Source organism: Diadema antillarum, unplaced genomic scaffold (assembly GCF_040938485.1).
Source record: "Diadema antillarum isolate AM-2024a unplaced genomic scaffold, OU_Dant_1.0 scf00000074, whole genome shotgun sequence".
In the NCBI taxonomy this organism is placed as follows: domain Eukaryota; kingdom Metazoa; phylum Echinodermata; class Echinoidea; order Diadematoida; family Diadematidae; genus Diadema; species Diadema antillarum.
In genome coordinates this window covers 2,317,366-2,334,511 of record NW_027270963.1, presented here as the reverse complement: position 1 = coordinate 2,334,511, position 17,146 = coordinate 2,317,366, and the positions used below count along the sequence as shown (strand labels likewise).

At 38.0% G+C, this 17,146-nt stretch overlaps 1 protein-coding gene across 1 annotated transcript in view; it reads right to left on the bottom strand.

Moving 5' to 3' along the window:
* LOC139717354 (cadherin-23-like) overlaps positions 1-10,776 on the bottom strand; it is a 197,374-nt gene extending 186,598 nt beyond the window's left edge. Inside the window, exon 1 of the mRNA XM_071628860.1 lies at positions 10,361-10,776. The gene's annotated coding sequence lies outside the window, so the exon portion shown is untranslated. The remainder of the gene's footprint in view (positions 1-10,360) is intronic.
* Positions 10,777-17,146: the final 6,370 nt, after the last annotated feature.

Genomic DNA, 17,146 nt, shown 5'->3' with positions numbered 1-17,146 from the left:
ATCACTGCCTGCCGTTTATATCACAGAAACACCCCGCATTCAATAATAACAATAATGGTACCAAAAATTCAAATGGAGCCAACAAATCAAAAGTTGCAGAACGAAAGCAGTGGGAATTTCGTTTTGAAAGCCCATTATTTGCTCATGGGTCAGTTCACTCTCTAACGACAAGTGTTAAGTTATGGGATGCCGGTTTTATTTTTGGTTTCGGTAACGAAACGCCATGCAGACGGAAAATATAGGACATAAATGGAGGTCTCGTGTGTAGGTGTGTGAGAAGGGAAAAAAAAAGAGATCCTGTTCATTCATTCATTGCATAGAGAAGGGTACATAAAGTGGTGAATTAGTCCTCCCCCCCCCCCCCAGTACTTACAACTAGACCCCAGTGAAGACCAGCTATAGTACAGTTGAACATGGTCTGTACAGCTATCTTTTCAGATGGAAAATAACACGATCAATTGAACAAAATTCAGTATTATGGCGCGTCAATCATTTTTATAGAAGTCATAAAGGTTTGAACAGAAATGATAAATCAACAATCAGCTCTTAAAGAGATGAGTTATCATGCTTCACCAAAGCTACATTCAAATTGAGAATGCCTCAAGCTCTTCTTTGTGTCACGTGTTTAGCTAAGCCTTCACATGAACTTTAACCCAGCGAAGAAAAAAGAAATCATAACAATAATTATTGTGAAAAATATCTATCCGTGAATCGCAGAATCTATACTAAAAATGTACTGAACAGAAAGATCAAAAGGTATGAATAAATGGGAACATTCAAACTGAAGTTCACTCGCAAGAGTGACCGAGTTCTCTTGAACTGATTTTGGGTACTGACTGTTCATAGGCTCTCACTTGCATCCCTGTGGTTTACTGAGCTGCTCTTTAATCAATATATATTGAATAAACTGCAAAAGATGTACCGGCAAGTATTCGTCTTTGTTATTTCATTTTATATGCATTATAATAGCCTAGTGAAGATACTCTGACTGATAGGTCCATGCGCAAAAAGTAACGAATTCCATCGAAATCATTTAGTCTATATTCTGAAGGTTGTCAACGCCTATCTCGATTCCTTGATAACCTCTTCAGGTGAAGAGAGCTTGAGAAAGAACCCCTCAAGTTGAACAAATTAGTATTGGAATACCTCATTCAGTTTGATATCGCCATAAAGTGCGATAACTTGATAAAGCAAGCTCTCACTCAAATAGGGCTAAATAGATTTTCGCGTTAAGAAAGTGCGGAGGAAAACAATCTTACGTAATATATTGTTACTTTTTTTTGCACTTCGGAGAGAGGAGAACGAGACAGGAAGAAAGAACAGTTCAAACATTTCGCTCCATTATTAGACTTCTGTTGTCAGCAAATCTTTGAGTGAAAGAACGAGTGGTTTGCACTCTCGGAAAAGAAGGGGATTCGGAAGAAAAACATCCATTAAAGACGGAGAAAGCAGCCAAAAAAGATTTGTTTAACAAACCATTTTGGGTGAAAATGGTAACAACTAAGGGCTTTATCGTATAAAGCCGCAGCATGGCCATGTAATTCGCTTTTTAAACAACAACAGCTGCGACAAAGATCCCAAATCCTCTATTTTCTATCCGTGGGTAAGATGTTTGCTATAGGGAAGTGAATGGTATTTCCACTCCACGGCTCAAACAAAATTGTCCGACTTTCGTGTATAAACGATACTTCTCTTTGCTTCCTTGCCAAATTCCAGACGGAATGAAGAGTTAGCGGTGATCACAATATGTCTTGTCCCTCCCAAAGTCTAAGCTGTCATAACGGAGATTTGGACAGTCAAATACGTAGCAGGATTTATATTATTGTACGAGTAGATTCCCTGTCTAAGTTCATTTTTGTTTCTTTACCTCGGCTGAAAATAAGAAGTTCTTCATTACTTCACCTTCTCTTTTTTTGTGAAGTGTGGGGGTAGAAGAACTTGTTTGCAATTATCCAGATAGTATTAAACCGTCTTGTATCTGCCTTCGTGTCTTGTTTATTTTGTATCGCACGTTATAGCCCCCTTATATTGTTTATGTCAGAGTTTAGAAGCCACTAAAGAGTCAGTGTCATAAGAACTATAGTTAACTCACCACGAGCGCTCCCTCTCTTCACTGTCAGTACACATAAGTTTATTGTACATTTATATACATTCACGCATGCGCGCGCACACAGACACCCATACAGACGCACATATCTCTCTCCCTTTCTCTCTCCCCCTCTCTCTCTCTCTCTCTCTATTATATATTATGTATATTATTATAAATACATACATGAGTGTGTGTGCTTATGTGTGTGTGTGTGTGTGTATATATCTACACAAATACTGTTGCATTGACACACAAGTCCATGCTTTAGTATGAGTCTTACTATGTATGTCAATGGAGACATAGAGAGAGAGAGAGAGAGAGAGGGGGGGGGAGAGATAAGGAAAAAGAAGGAGGGGTGGGTTGAGATTGGGGAGAGAAGGAACGCAAATTTCTTCTACGCATGTTTTACCTCATAGTTCATTCACTGTCTTCGCGCAGACTTTCGAGGGTCCATAGTTACTGATAGTTACTATTATCATAACTGTTGCGTTAGTTCTTTGCGTGAATAGTGGTGCCGGCACAAGTCTCCGAACATAAAGAGATGGTACCCAAATATGGCACGCGAAGTGTTAAATTGTAGTCTAAAGCTCTTGAGCAAATGCCGTACATTTACGAGTTACAACAACAAGAATTACAAAAATAGATGCTCTGAACAAAAGTGCCTCTTTTCCAGACTTCCGACAAAAATGCAAACTCACCGAGGAGTTGTATCTTTGCAAGTATCAAAATATATAGATTTTTTTTTTCGGATGTTGGGTATGGAGAATGGGAGTTACACACGTTCATGGAAAACTGAAAAAAAAAACTGAGTGTTTAGTAATGCCTTATTAGATAACGAACTACACGTTTACATCCACTGTGCTTTATTATCTTTAACAATTAATGTGCCGATAAAGTTTCAAGTGAGATGTTGTGATATACTTCTGTTTTTGGATTTTATGAACACAAAAGCAGTTTCTTTTAAATTCTTATGTACGTATTTGCACCATCTCACCACATGAGACAGCACTGTTGAGAAATCTTAGTTTTGATTCTCGTCCGATTCGATGACAACGAGCTGAATTGCATTGAACTGAACTGACTGTACTTCTAGTAATTCCCTACAAAATACAATGCATATCATAGGACCAAAAAAAAGCTATAAAAAAATCGTCGAAATACAATTCGACATGATAAAAGTACTGTTTGATTGTTTTAACTCATTTGTTAATGGATAGTGGAAAGGAATAGACCATGCAGCTATACCCCTATAGTCAAAATCGTTTACTCCCCGAAAAGTAGCCTCTGTGATTTGTAAACTTGCTTTGATTGTGGTCGAAGTTAAGTCAGCTGATCACTCATTTTATGCTGCGATGAACACGCCTCTTCCGTTCGAGACCTTTTAAGTGCGTCTCGAACGAGTTCTTAACATCCTTCAAGGTAGGGGTGCTTGTATCTCCACACGTAGCGAGGGCGCTCCTATATAGTGCATTTCGGAGAGGGGGAGGGGGTGCAATGAGTCTGAGACCACGCCCACTTCACCTGCATGTAACCCTGTAACCATGTTTAGCCAGTGATTAGAACTGCATTGGAAGAGGACATTATGCAATTTCTTAGAGCGCAAGATACAGTTGTTCTGTGTAGAAACTAAAGCAACCACACGTGCAATATTGAAATCAAGAGCTACTGCTGAAAGAACAGGCTAGAAACACTAACCACGCTACGCATAAATCAACTCGAAAATTGGTTGATATGACTGATAAAGAACATTAAAACACGGGGAGTCAGAAGGGACACTCGAGCCAAGATCAATGAAGATTGCATGGTGGAAAGACGCCGAAGTTTCATTGAAAGGCACATCGGGATCTGTTCAGAATTCTGGGAGAACAATCCTCTGGGCACAGTGTTACAATGCCGTCAACGACCTCATGAACACTATACACTCACTGCTATACACTGTGTACACACTGTCTTCTATGGTGGTTTTGAATGGGTAGCGTGAATGAACGGCTGAAAAGGATAAGGGGGCGGGGTTGTATAATGAACCAGTTATTCTCACCACTATCTCTGGAACATATACATTCAGTCGCCTAAATATTATGTGGAATGGGTATGATATATTCGAGGTGGGCACGGAAATTTATTTGATTTGATGATGATGCTGAAGGTGAGGATAATTCCTGTTGAAAGTTTACACATTCAACATATGATAATCCGTGGAAGATATACATCTAATCCTTGAGAAGCTCATGATCATTACCAGCACTGACAGACAGAGTTATTGACTAGAGAGAGCGAATAAAAACGTATAATCAACATTATCATTAGTACCATCATCATAATCACTATGATAATCTTTATCAAGCCGGCTTTTTTGTGAAAAAGACAAATCTCAAGTTGAATGACATAGATTCTATACAGATAACTGGGATATGCCTACGTGGGACTGATGAAGAACTGTTGAGGAGGTAGGTAGGCAGGCCTATATATACTTGTGACAATGTGATGAATCGCATTAATGCGTTCAAACTAATTCTAACCATCACGCAGCGACCATTTCAGTCATTTGACTTGACTTGAATCGCTTGGCTTTACATACAGACTGACTAAAGGGAAGGGGAAAAGCAGACCCCACTTCACTTAACTCTACAGGGCACCGATGTGTCGAGATTTACTGGATTCACACTTTAAGTTGGTATAGAGTTTGTGACAAGTTGGGTATACTAATAACTGCTATTAGTGCACATTAACGAACTATACGGTAATGAACTATAGCCCTGTGTCGTTGTCAGTGATTTATTTCAGCCTGCAAACCTCTGATGAACGCGCTTTCATGCTGGTTGACCCTCTTAGAAATTCCACAAAAGATCTTGCATAGCTTTTGATCAGCAGCGCGTTGATACAACAAGGACTATTTTCGCTACAGTTTAATGTGTCACAATAAACTTATTCTGTAAATCTCGGGGTGTTTTAATGCGGTTTAGGTACACGGAGTAACGAAGCGTAGAACCACAGTTGCGCGGATCTTCGTAGTGTATTTTCCTGAGCAATGAGTAGTGTCATTTGTATTTGGACAGATCCAGACACTAGAAGTTTTGGTTCTACACTCATAAACTGAAGGAATACACACGAATCCCTCTTTCTTGCATACGCTTTGCGTGCAGTGATGATCTGTGACAATGTAGTTTGTATACATGCAGCAATAATAGTATAGCGAAAACATATTGAAGAGTGAACTAGCGTATCTATGACAACTACTTCGCGATCGAAGAACTATCCTGTAAAGTCTATGTTTATCATTACGTGTATTCTGTGGTACAATCAAGAAAATCAGATTGAAGTAGGCCTGATTTGACTTGCTGCACTTGATCACTCTGGCAATCCTGTGACACCAGCTCGTTACAGAATGAAACCCGAAAGTAGATGTTGATTGAATGAATGGAACTCTATCATTAGAATACATATGTGAAAGTTTAAATAAAATTGGACAATCTGTTAAAAAACTGTGAATTGTTGAAGTTTCGGTGATGAGACCGCTGGATCAGAAGATTACTACGGATTATGACATAAAGGAAACTCTACATTTTTTCATTCTTCTGGCACAATGAAAGAGCTCAAGACTCACCTCTTCAAGAAAACAGAGGGAATATTGTTATACCTGACATACGTCTGTATAAAGTCTAGGGAAATTCATACTTTTGATATAAAATGATATTTTGAAGAATTGATTAGTTTCCTTTTATTGTAGTACATGTAAATGTAATTATGATGTCTTGATCTGTAGTAACCTTCTGATCCAAAATCACCAAATTTCAAAAATTCCTTACGTGTGAACGGACTGTCCGATTTCCTCAAACGTTTTCCTGATGTATTCTACTAATATTGTTGCATTTACTCATTCCACGTGTATATTTTGAGAAAGTGGGGGGAATGGTGAGAATCTAGAGGTCTCCCGTTATGAAAAGAAGAAATGAGACATTTCTTGGGCTTCTGCGCAACTACAAGCCCCACATAGTTATTATACTTCACGGTTTGACAAAAGTCCTTCTCTCCATACTCTGTTGACAATTTTGTGCCAAACACAATCTGGATAAGGTAGGCTTACGTGTGGTGATAAGCACCCTGTCGAGTTGTCATGCGTATTCAGTTCCATTGAGTTTTCTCGCCGCAGGTATATATGCTACTGGATTTGAGGTTGAATGGACAGTGTCCTCGGGCTAGTAATGGGAAAAAGCACCGAGCAGAAAATAGCATGTCTATACCTCTCGCATTTGTGCCCTATATCATCAGGCTAGTTTTCTGTGGGCAGTGTGTGTGTGTGTGAAGGAATATTATGTATCAAGATTATGTTAATGGGAAACTGCGAATGATAAATTTCAAGATGTTTGTCAAAACGCAACGTATTATGTGGTTGAAACGTTTGGTGAGAAGAAATCTGGGTGGAAAATGTATTGTGATTTTAGTTTTCGATCAGTAGGAGGAAAGTTTTTATTTTCATGTGCTTATGAATGGTCTAGATTGACATTGACAAATCCAGTTCCACCTTCTTATGTAGAAATGGTTAAGGTATGGCAGGAAATGGATAAATGTAGGAATTTTGAAGATGAATTGATGAATCCAGTTATATTTAATAATAGAAAAATATGTATAAAAGGGAAGAGTATTTTTGATTGCGATTTATATGAAAAGGGTGTTTATAATGTGCATCATATTTTACAAGGAGGTTTTATTAAACCCTTTGGGTATTTTCGAAATTTAGGTATCATGGAAAATGGTATATTTAAGATAAATGATATTTATAATGTTTTTCCAGAAAAGTGGAAAGAGTCCACAGGGAGTGTAAGGTTTCAGCAAATTGATGTATTAAATTATGATATACAGGTGAAGATTTTTGGTAAAATATTAGAATTTCAAAATATTAAGTCAAAAATATTGTATGAGTATTTTGTTACAGCTTTACAAGAATTGTATACCCTGGAAATAAGATATGGTGAAATGAAGTATGATTTCAGTGATAAGGAAATTAGAAATTTATTTATTAGACCTAGAAGCACGACTTTACTTAGTAAACATAGGGGATTTCAGTTTAAGTTGTTACACGGGGTGATATATACAAGGGAACATTTGTTTAAGTTCGGTTTTGTGAATGATAATCTTTGTTCTTTTTGCCAGTTGGAAAGGGAAACTTATTCACATATATTTTTTGATTGTGTGAAAGTAAAGCCCATATGGCAGTTTCTTATTGAGTATTATGATTTAGTTGAGTTAGAAGAATTAGAATGGAAAGATATCTTCTTGGGTTTACGAGGTAGTTCAAATCGAATCAAATGCGTGAGTGCCTTGATAATTTTGATGAAAATTGTAATATACCGGTCAAGAGAACAAAATAAGTTACCCAAGAGGGAAAAGATACAGAAATTTGTTTGGGATTCTATAGAGGAGGAAAAGAACGTTGCGGTTAAAGCAGGTAAGCTTGGCTTTCATTTGCAAAAATGGGAGCAGTTGAAACTTCCATAGAGAATGTTGTTGTTGTTGTTGTTGTTGTTGTTGTTTTTTGCACATCGATAGTATGAATTATATATTGTTTCTTCTTTTTTTAATCTTTCTTCCCCCACGTCAGATGTATGGTCAGTTTAGGTTTTAGCCGTATGAATGTTTAGGGATCGGTATATGTATCAGCGTATAATGGTGATCACTTTTTTTTTCTTACCCATGTAAAACGTTTAGTTAGCTTCGGTTTTTGGTGTGTGTCTAACTGTCAAAGAAACAGGTAACCAAGATACCACACGTATGTAGTGTGATTTGGCATGCAAATGTTGGTGTTTGTGAGTGCGCACTGGTGGGTATGTTGTTGTTGTTGTTGTTGTTGTTGTTGTTGTTGTTGTTGTTTTGGTTGATGTCTAGTGCATAATAAATGGGTGTATGTGTTGAGGGAAGGCTACGGGGGGGGTATGTTAGTGGGGAAATAGGTGGGGATGGTTAGGGTTAGGTAGATGTAGTTAGGTAATAGTAGAGTAATGGTTAGTGGGGAAATGGGGATGGTTAGGGCTAGGTAGATGTAGTTAGGTAATAGTAGAGTAATGGTTAAGGGGCTAGGCAGGAATATGGTTTGTTTTGATGATATACCCGTATGGTTATTTTGTTTTGTACGGGGGGGGGGGGAGGGGTAGGTTGATAGGTTAGATAAAAAAAAATGATGAGTTTTGTTCGGTTAAGTAAGGAATGCTTTTTTTTCATGACACGTTTGAGGAAATGCTGTATTCTCAAGAGGGTGTAAGAGAATTTATGTAGTGAAGTGGATATTGAGCAATCTGATCAAGTTGATCAAGATTTTTTCCCTTTTAAGAGTTATACTTTGTGTGAGTGATAAGGCACATTCGGATTGGCTTGATTATGCTGATTGAAATAGCTTTTTCTGAGAATTAGGCAGAATTTCATGTCATTTCTCTTATAAAAACAGGGTATGATTTGGTAAAAAGACCCAAATATATCGTAAACACTGTATGATTGAAAAATGATTTAGTAGCACAAGAAAGAAGAATACAGCTGTTTTTTTTTTGTTGGTGGACATATTAATTTCATTGTTGATATGGATTTGATATTGAATGAAACTCAAATAAAGAATATTATAAAAAAGTGTGGGTGTGTGTGTGTATGTATGTATGTATGTGTGTGTGTGTGTGTGTGTGTGTGTGTGTTTGGCAGTTGCACCATTTCAAATAACAACCATACACTAGCTTTATCAAACTATGCTTTAAGGACGTGTGAATAGAGAAAGTTCATTCATCTATCTTATTATTATTATCATCATATATATTTAAATCGTTCTTTTCCCCCTCTTTGATGACATTACAATTGGCGTAATCTATCCTCTCTAGAGGTATCATTTCGTTGAAAATGTGAAACTGTGTCCACTTGATTCAGACCAATCAAATGAAACATCTTCTTCATGTTTGTAGTTGCATGCATCTTTGTATCTTTATTATGATGTTATTATTTTATGATGAAATATACTGAACTGAAATAATTGAAAAGAGTTTTGATAACTAATCGTAGATCAAAAGGTAAAATGTGTTACATTTCAAATTGCTGTGATAAATGGAAATAAAAGAAGAAACATCGTTGATATACTCGAGGCCTTTGACTGTTCATTCATCTTGTTCCACCTCAAGTTAAAATTGAGTTAAAACGATCGTATCACACAATATCATGGCATATCAACTTGTAAACTGCAGCTTTGGTAACACTTATGTTACAATATGTTTTCTCAGTTACTTACTTTGTGTATACTTCACACATCTTCCCGTATAAATGGCAACCCAGAGCCTGAATTCATTCCATAAACATACATGTGAAAGGACATTGCATTACTAGTACATAATGTGAGCAAGAAAAGGAAAAAACATTGGAACCATACGACTCAACCTTAAAGTCTGACATCCAAAATTAATGAGAGATAGTGGGTAAGAATGCGGAGGAGAGGAAAAGCATGAGTATTATGTCAAAAGGCAGGGGAGAGATTTTTACTATTCAGCCGGCAGTAATACATCATTTTGCACATTCAGCAAAATGTGACTATGATAACCATCATTTCATGATAATCTCATCGCAGCACAATACTATCAGTCATCAAACGCGATTACTATTATTCGTGCTAATCTCGTCAAGATGACGTAATGCCTCAAATTAATGCATAAAATGGAAATTGAGTGAAGAAAGATACAGATAAGCCATTTAATCCCATTACTTACTAATCTCAGTACTTATTTCTCTCCGAGGCCCAGTCTTAAAAAAAGAGATTGTTCTATAGCAGTACCTATCATTATGTTCCTACGTCAGAGACATTTGAAAGACAGATAAACTAAATTACTTATAACCATGTATACATTGACACACATTTATATATATACACCCATAACAAGGTCACATATGTATATGTACGTATATAAACATATTACATATATATATATATATATGCACATATATAATTATGTACATATATATACGCGAATATATACACACGCATGGTTGTATGTATGTATGTATATATATTTATGTATTACGTATATATATTATATATAATATATATAATATACACACACACACAAAGAGGTAAATAAATGCCTTTGCCATTGGCCCACATACATACGTGCGTACAAGGTAACGCACACATGCTTTGGCACGCGCATCATACACTCACACGGATGTATAATAACCATAAGAATATGAGATACTAATATCTAGCAAAAAAATTGTAGTGACTCGTTCTAATCTGAGATATATATTGCCTACCTTTATAGTGGTAATTCTTGGGGGTCCCTCGTTGGCAAGTTGGTATGAAAGGGCTTTGGCAGGTTTTGTCCCTTTGGTATACGGTAAGTCAATTATTGCGTGTCATACAGGTAGGCGCAAACTAGCCGGAGAAAGATATCGTAGTCAAAACTCACATACATAATATTCCTTCTCACTCATGCCACTTAATAACATAAGCACAATGAGTCCATAAATATGTTTTTCATCAACATGTGCTGCACCGGTCAGACCTAAAGAGAACGTCACAGAAGATCCACTGAGAGACATTAGTTCTTCCACCGATTGTCTTGATCAATCCCATTTTCTCCCATATCTGTTGTTCGTAATGGAGAATCAAAACTTCAGCTAGAATGGATAGTCAGGAAGATTTGGTACTGAAGGAACACCTTTGACGTAAAATTTAATTCAACCGCAATGTAAATCCAGTGAATATGAGCCAGATGGTTAATCCGAATTAGTGGAAAGGCCGAAGATTATCCTGTACGCAGAGCAGATATTGCTCTGTTCAAGGGTTTGCCCTCTTGCCTTATAGAAGAGAAAAGCACACACACACACAGGCAAACTAAGAGAAATCAGTGATTCCGCACAAAAAAAAACTTTGCGGAACGAACTGCATTCCCACGCCACCGGGTTCCAATACTTCAGAATCACAAGTCTGCTCCAACTACCCGTGGGTCGTAACTCTCACACACGCATATACACACGCTGCTGACGCGTCTGGCGCTGGTTCACGGCCTAGAACAACTCAGTGCAAGTCGTGGGCGCGCCTGCATAACACCCAACATTGCTCAAGCGTGGCTCACATCGTGACACAACCAACGTCTTCAACCATCCCGTCTTCTTCTCTTTCACGATGTCCTTGCAAATTTGTTCTTCAGTCCCTCTTCTCCCCCTTTCCCGATTCTTCTTTTTATACCTCTCCCCCTACGCCTCTCAGTCGCCAAACATTCAACCAACTCTTTGCGATTTTTCCCTTTTCCGCATAAAAAGAGAAAACCTTCGTAAGTATAAAGTCAACCGCACCTACCCCTTTACATATCGTTATTTTTTTTTCTTGCGCCCACAGTCCTATAGTCCTCGGTGTGATATCAACGTGGTTTGTGTTATTGTACGACTTCGGGACAATTGTTCGAGGTTCACCGTCGGTAGGCCACGAACAATGGAGGGTTTCCAATACGATTTCGAGCTCTGTGTATATTTTGCAGAAAAAAAATCCTCTTGGAATATCATGGACGAAGAGTTGAATATGAAATCAGAGAAAGGGAACGGAGTATGGACGACAAAAGCACTAATCATACAGTGATATATTTCTCGAAGTTTCCTAATTTTGCTGTTACTGTAGTTATCCATACACACACACACACACACACACACACACACTCATACACATACACACACACTCAAACACACATACACTCACATGTATATATGAAGTGTATACCAATATCTGAGTGTGAATCTTCATGAAAAAAAATATCCGGTATTGTGTCAAGAGAAGGTATTATACTAGTAATCCTGTACAGAGAAACAACGTTTTCACTGCATGAAGAAAACCACCTTAGACTTACAAATTTCCTCCGACAAACAATTGGATGCATTAAAGATCCTCGCATTGTTTTTCGCGTGTGTGTGTGTGTGTGTGTGTGTGTGTGTGTGTGTGTGCGTGTGAGTGTGTAATTGTTTAATGTTGTCTCATGTTTATAGTTGAACTAAAATGCTTTATATACTGTACATCGTTTAACAACCCTGTTTATGACCAACAGCGTCTTATTTTGTTTGTTTTCACTTCGATATTTTTAGTCTAATGGAACGGATCACCAACCTCGATACGAATCGCAACAAGAGATAGATGTGTTTGAATAAACTGAGTTTTAAAGGGGTGGTATAATTTTGGTTGAGACCTATACGGTCTCAGATTTCTACCGTTTTTGATTAGATAATGAGAAACATCTTATGAACTAGAAATGTCGCTATGGCGACTGATGCCTCCGCCATAATGCATGATTCTCCCAATGGGTGTATAGTACAATGTCTTCACAATGTGTAATGACAGTTTCACGTAACTGGTAAAATATTGTATGACAGGTTTGTCAGAAATGTCTTGAATGTTTGGCCTTTGACCCTTAACCTTTGACCTTTGACCTTCTGGCTGGAAATTTCCCAGAAAATCTCCATTAGGTAATACATGTATATTTAAGTTTTAAAACTAATAATGCAAGCATTATGTTATATACTAGTATATGAGGGAAACAGTAAAATTCTGAGGAGTTGACCTTGACCTTTGACCCATGACTATTGACCCATGACCCCTAAATTCCCTAGATAATCCCTGCCAGTCAGTACATGCATATGTACCAAGTTCCCTGAAGGGTGACACGACATTGCTCCCGCGACAATTGCTCCGGTCTTATATTCTCCAAAGACTTGGGGTTAGGGTAAGAGTTGTGATAGGGATTTAAGTTTAGTTTGATGTGATGATTAGGATTAAGGTAAGGATTATGTTTGGGGGTAGAATTTATGTTTGGCTTAGAGTACAAATATTTCATGGGAGCAATTGTCGCAGGAGCAAATGTCATGGAACCCCAAGAAGATACATTGAATCATTTGCGAGAAAAGTGAAATTGCAACATTTTCACCTAACCTTTGACCTTTTGACCTTTGACCTTATGACATGAAACTCTCTCTGGAAAATCTTTACGCAAGCATTTGACCTTGACCTTTTGACCTTTGACCTCTCGCCAATGTCACTAAAATCTCCTCAACTAATTGCCCCATCATACATCATCCTTGGACCAAGTTTGGTGAAAGCTGCTTCATCCAGTTTTGAGTTATCACGTAAACAGATAAAGTTTAGGATTTGACCTTGATATTTGACCTTTGCCCTCTGTCAGATTTCACTAAAAAAGTAATCATGTAATTGTCCCATCATACATCATCCTCGGACAAAGTTTGATGAAATTTGCCCGATCCAGTCTTGAGTTATCGCGTAAACGGATACAATTTCATGATGACCTTGACCTTTGACCTTTGGCCGCTTTCACCCAAAATCTAATCAAGTAATTGCCCCATCATACTTTATACTTGGACCAAGTTTGGTAAAATTCCAGTCAATATTTCTCAAGTTATCGCGTAAACAAATGCGGACGGACGTACGGACGGACGGACAACCCGAAATCATAATGAGTCCGGCACCACTTCGTGGCGGAGGCATAAAAATGAAAGAGCATGTTATTCCAAGATTAATTCAATGCTTATTTGATAAAGATTGGTTTTGAAATGACTGAGACATCCAAAACATAGCCATACTAACAAATGATAAGATTCATCTTTTATTAGGATCACTTTTTTTTTTTTACTTTTTTATATCTCAGCCATTTCAAAACCGATTTTCATCAAATACATTTTGAAATTCCTCGTAAAAGGGTATACTCTCTAACATTTTCTCTATAACACACAAAAAAGGCTCGGAAAGAGTATTATTGCATAACATTGTTGTCATCCTTTTATCGAAAATTTTGCATCGTGTTAGCGTGTATTTTGTTTATTCATACCTGGAGATCAAGCCCGAAACCAAATCAGGAAACAGAAATCTATGAGAATTTTGCGTTGAATTATAGTGTAAGAGAGGGATATCGCCACAGAAAGAAATAGAATCTTCTTCTTTTTTGTTTCAGATAATAAAATCAAACAAATCCTTGCCGGCATCTGTTGTGTGTTTTAGTGGCCTGATATTTCATCAAACCTGACGTAGAAACTGTAAAGCATTGAAAAAGAAATAAACACTACATAGAATTTTGATAATCGCTACACAATGACACCCAAAGAGAGAATGAGACGATATCATGGATCACGGAAAAGAATATCTGAGGAAATAGAGAGAAATATAGGAATAGAGGGTGCTATTTTTGGGGTGTTTTTTTTTTGGGGGGGGGGATGGTATCTTTGTGAGCATGAAATAAAACTGAAAAGAGAAGAAGCAAAGGAAGAAAATTAATGAGAAGGAGCTGAAAGGGGAAATTAAATAAAACTGGAAAGAACAGCAGAAAGCCAGAAGAAGGGAAGAAAAGGATGAAGATACAAGAGAAAAGAGAAAGCCACAGGAGGGGAAGAGATAGAATGAAAATGCATAAGAATAACGGGACGCGGAGTAAGGAGGAAATAGAAGAATCAGATGGTTGCATTTTTGGATAAAGAGGTTAGACTGTTGGATAATAGTTCGCTGCGTTCGATGAGGTCGAGTAAGTCTATCTGTAAATTGAAGAATAACTTAGATGATAATTTCATTGATTCTTCGACTTATTCGTCAAGTACGTATATGCAAACAAACAAACAATGAGACGTACATAGTATTTAAATGATAAAAGGCACCGTAAATCAGATATGTACACAAGCATAATGCATGGTTAACAAAAGGAATCTGGAATCAAGTCAAGAAATGCAATCAAGCATACAAAATTTGACAGAACAATCACCGCCTGACGACGTGACAATCCTCATGTTCCATTCCACTTTGCAAAAGTTTTAATGTAATAGATCAGAAGACTAAATTCGAGCTCTAGTGCCGGTGCTATGGGCGAGAGGGTGGTGGGCGGAAGATAAAAGATGGAGGGGGAGTGACATGGCCCTAGAGAACAATTGTTTATGGAACAGGCACTTTGTTGTTAGCTTATGGGGTACAATGTAAAAATCTGAACAATAGAACATCGGTATTAGACGCATTCACAATATCAGACGTATACCTGTTCCATTTTTATAGCCTAATGATTTTAATTATTGAGGGTGAAACGTCAGTTTTGCAAGAAAATCACGTATCGGCTGACAAAATGTCATGATGATATATAATTTGACAGAAAAAACAACGTCATAAATACTCTTTGTTCGTGTTTTGACTCCGCATTGACTTTATAGGGAGCCAAGCTGACATGCGTGCCTTCACGTGTTTTCCGCTCTTGTATAGTGGCCTTTACGTTTGTCACTCTAAGAACGTCAGTTTTGACAGTGGCACTTTCGTTTGCAGAAATAACACCGGTCATTCTGAAACGTGTGATTTTTGACTTGGTCACCTGTTTTCTCTGCTTGTTTTGTTTCTGCCGTCAGGGCAACGGAGGGTCCGTGCAGCTCGCGAAACATGGCGAGGAGACAAAAAGAAGTTTCCTTTCGATTTTAATTGAGCGTGAAGTGGTCTGGCGACACGTCTACACCCCCGAAACACGTCTCTCACGTTAAGTCCTTCCCTGCGAGGTGTCTAAGTTTCCTCAGTGTGTTTAGACAATGGCATAGGCCACCGTGGCAATCTATCGGTTAATTAGGCAGTTGTGATGTCGTTTCAAGAACACACACGGACACAAAATGAAACCTGTGAAATAATTACCCCCCTGGTGTTCATCCTTTATGACACTGAATAACTGACACGTTAACTAAGAAAACAGGAGCAAAAATAGTCCTTTCTTTTCCTGGATGCCCTGTCTTTTTCTTTTCTTTTCTTCGTTTGTCACGATCAGAATTGGCTTCAAGCAGATATAGATATAATATACCAAGGATTTCGTTTGTGCACCAATATCCTACTACCTATGATTCGATATGAGGTAATTGTTTCGTAAAGTTATCCCTCTACAGATGAAAGTACCTCTTATTACCTTGTCACTGTGACACGAAAGGCGCATTTTGACAGATAATGACAGATAATGTTTTCGATATTACTGAATGAACGAAAGGGGTTACACTTTTCAGATTCAATAGCTTCAAAAAGAGAAAGAGAAATTCGATTTACTGACCATCAAGGCACCCTGTATGGATCAATATCCAAAGCAGGCTCACTTGATCTGGAACCTGAAACCGGAAATATCCGTGATTCGTATCTAATAAAGAGAGAGAGAGAGAGAGAGAGAGAGAGAGAGAGAGAGAGAGAGGGGGGGGGGGGGGGGGGGGGGGGCTTCCAGACCACCACCACCACCACCACCACCACCACAAACAACAACAACACAACTACAACGACAACACCCGAATACCAACAGGGGATAAAACCCATGGAAAGGAGAGGGGATAATGTTCTATTAATCCTTCAGACTACCCTAACAATTTAATTATTGTCCATTGTTTATATTTATAGTCAGAAGTCATCTCATGACATTGGGTGTTTTCACATCATGGGTCCTTCCGGGCATGTTAAACCTTGATAGTTGGTTACAGATGGAAATAGACGTGAACCAGAGTCTCGAAAAGAGTACCAGCTTTTTACAACTTGTGAGGGCGCACTTCTCTTTGCACGGTCAACTCACCAGTCCTGAAGGCTACAAAACTGGTACACTTCAAATCTAGAGAGACCACTTTAGACTCGGCGAACCATACACGCACACAGGCTCACAAAAAGACACACATACACTTTTTTTAAGGAAGTAGAGACACAAGGTAATTAATTTGAACACTCAAACAATTTTCTATACGTTTTGAGAATATTTTATTCTTTCCTGTATTTTTTACACTCTCCTTTATGCAATTATTGGTAATTGACAAGTGTAAGACTAAATCCAGTTTATATTCCACGACACTTGCTCCTGCGACAGTTGCTAGAATCATATAAATGTATTTATATGATTGGGAAATTCCGGAGATACCTCGACCAGAGTTCCACCGAGAGACGTGTTAATACACTTGTAGAGTCTCATTTGGATTAGGCTATTGCAAAGGTTCGTTCAATGTCATCCAAGTCCACGCAAACACTTACAAAACATTACGTGTCTCATTACTCGTGTTAGAAAGTACAAT